General features: G+C 46.2%; 1 protein-coding gene across 1 annotated transcript in view; it reads right to left on the reverse strand.

The window, feature by feature from the left end:
• Positions 1–2,105, reverse strand: part of ZNF860 (zinc finger protein 860) — an 11,479-nt gene extending 9,374 nt beyond the window's left edge. The window contains 1 exon segment of the mRNA XM_011985440.1: positions 1,971–2,105. The gene's annotated coding sequence lies outside the window, so the exon portion shown is untranslated.
• Positions 2,106–2,351: the final 246 nt, after the last annotated feature.

Below are 2,351 nucleotides of genomic sequence, written 5' to 3' on the forward strand. Positions count from 1 at the left end.
ATGTATTTTTCAAATTGTTTTTCAAACATAAAGACTTTTTCCTCTCCAAGGATAATTCTGCAGGTACCTTTTCCCTATTTGCTATACTAGGATAGGTCAAGGAAAGCTTTCTGGAAGAAGTGACTTCTAATCCATAATTCCATGGGTGAGAAACACAAACCAGGTGAAGAGAGCAGGGAATAGCGTTGCCAGCAGGGGGAACAGCATGTGCGTCATCTCTCTGTCATGATACAGCCTCTACTTTCAGCACATCTGCTCCACTCACCTGTTGCTACTGAGTTGGACATTTTTGATCCCATATGGCTGGCTTGCCCTGCCCCATCCTGGCCTTTACTATTCCTTTTAGCTTAGTTCCTTCCCCCCTTGAACTGATCTATCTCAAGGGTCTAATTTTTTAGTCCAAGGTGAGAATTTGTTGTGTTAGCTCATCCAGTCATAGGCTGGCTGCGTAAGGTGGAGTAATGGTGGCATAGCTTAGGTAATATGAAATAAAATGATGACACTTCTCCTCTTTTAACAGGAGCTTAAGGTGTCAGTCTCCAATAAAAAGGCATGTTGTTTTGGTACGTAATGACTGACCTTTATAGTTCAGGATGCACCTACTTTCCCACCTTCAGTCTATATGTCAATGCAGGACTCAATGAACACTCATATATGATCAGTAAGTTAGCTTAGACAAAGCTATGCTGTGGTAAAAAATAATGCTAAACTCTCAATGGCTTCAAACAAAGATTTTGTGCATGTTACTTGGCCAACACTAACTGGCTTAGGCTCTGCTGTATTCCACACCTTCTCACTCCGGGTTGCAAGCTTAAGGAGAGTCCTTATCTGGACATGCTGCTCTCCCCGTACAAGGAAAAGAGAAAGCTGGTGGAACCACATGACGGCTCTTAAAGCTTATGTTTGGAAGGAGCATTCATTACTTCTGTTCACATTCCATTGCTCAGAGCAATTCCATGGCCAAGCGTGAGGTCCACGTGGAGGAAGGATACTCCTTCCATAGGAAGCGCCAGCAAATATTTTGAACAAATGAACATTCTTGCCTAGTTTATCACAGCCAGTATCATCTGTCCCATTTTGCAAGTGAGAAGACTAAGGCTAAAAAAGGTAATTTGATCAAAGTCATAGGTTAGAATTCAGCTTGAATGGCTTCAAAGTTGGTCCAGGCAATCTCTTTTTCAGATTTTTTTTTTTTTTTAAACACTATGTAGGCGCCTGGAATTGTAATTTACTCAGGGACACAACCACTTCCCTTCGGCTCCAGAAACAACTCCGTGAAAATCTCTAGAGCTAAACCACCCATGAAATCTTCCTGGAAGGATGTGAAGCTAGAAAGGGGTCAGGCTGGGGGAACTGTTCCTTTAAGAGCTGAGTCTTCCATTTAGTAATTTTTTAAAACTGTTGAAGTATTTATCTGCTTGATGGGTTTGCAGATCCTTTGGACGGAGATCACCTATCATCATCACCTTTTGTTTTGTGTGTGTGTGTGTGTGTGTGTGTGTGTGTGTGAGTGAGGAGAGAGAGTCTGAGTTCCTCAAAGATTTTTTCTAGGTAATTTTTGATACTTCAGATTGTAATGGGTATCTATATTCACAAAAATTATTAGTGGGGTAGAAAGATATCTTCAGGTAGGAAGAGGGGCGCAGAAGTTACAGCCAACACAAAGAATCCTTCAATGTTTGTAAATATCTGTTAATTTCCCTTGCCTCCGGAGCAGTTTTCCCGGTTTCAGAGCCTCTGTTACCAGGTGCACGTGCAGTGTGATAACAATGGATAAGTTTTGACTTGCCAGGTTTATGCGTGTCATTCAGGGCAGGGGATTAGGGTTAGGCCAGTGAGTGACCTAGGACACTCAATTTAAGGAGGCACTCGCACAAACCTGAGAGTTCACGCGCCTCACCCCAGCCCAGCCCTGTGTCTGTTAAGCATTTATCATAATCCTGCTTTATGAAAATGCGCGGCGAGCTTACCTGTGAAGATCACCTGCCACTCCCCTCCTCCGCCAGACAACGCGGAGGGCCTCCCTGCCCTGTGATTTTGCTCCTCCGGTGACAATTTCCAGGTTACTGTGTAGGAGCGTCTGGCGCAGGATCGTGTGCGGAAGAGCGAGGGAGGGAGTGTGCGTGTGAGCCTGTCAGGCCGGGCGGGTCCATATCCGGGTGGACCGGGTGGGTGGGGCTGCCCCTCCCTCCAGGTCCCGAGGTGGATAGGGGGTGGGGAGTGACGCGCAGAGATTCCCTTTCGCCCCTTCGGATCCAAGAGAGGGTGGCAGAAGGAATGCGTGGGTGACTCGGCGTGGATTTAGGGCGTGCCCACCTTGCAGATCGGCCTCCTAGAGTGTCCCCAGGGCC

Source organism: Mandrillus leucophaeus, unplaced genomic scaffold (genome assembly GCF_000951045.1).
Source record: "Mandrillus leucophaeus isolate KB7577 unplaced genomic scaffold, Mleu.le_1.0 Scaffold107, whole genome shotgun sequence".
In the NCBI taxonomy this organism is placed as follows: domain Eukaryota; kingdom Metazoa; phylum Chordata; class Mammalia; order Primates; family Cercopithecidae; genus Mandrillus; species Mandrillus leucophaeus.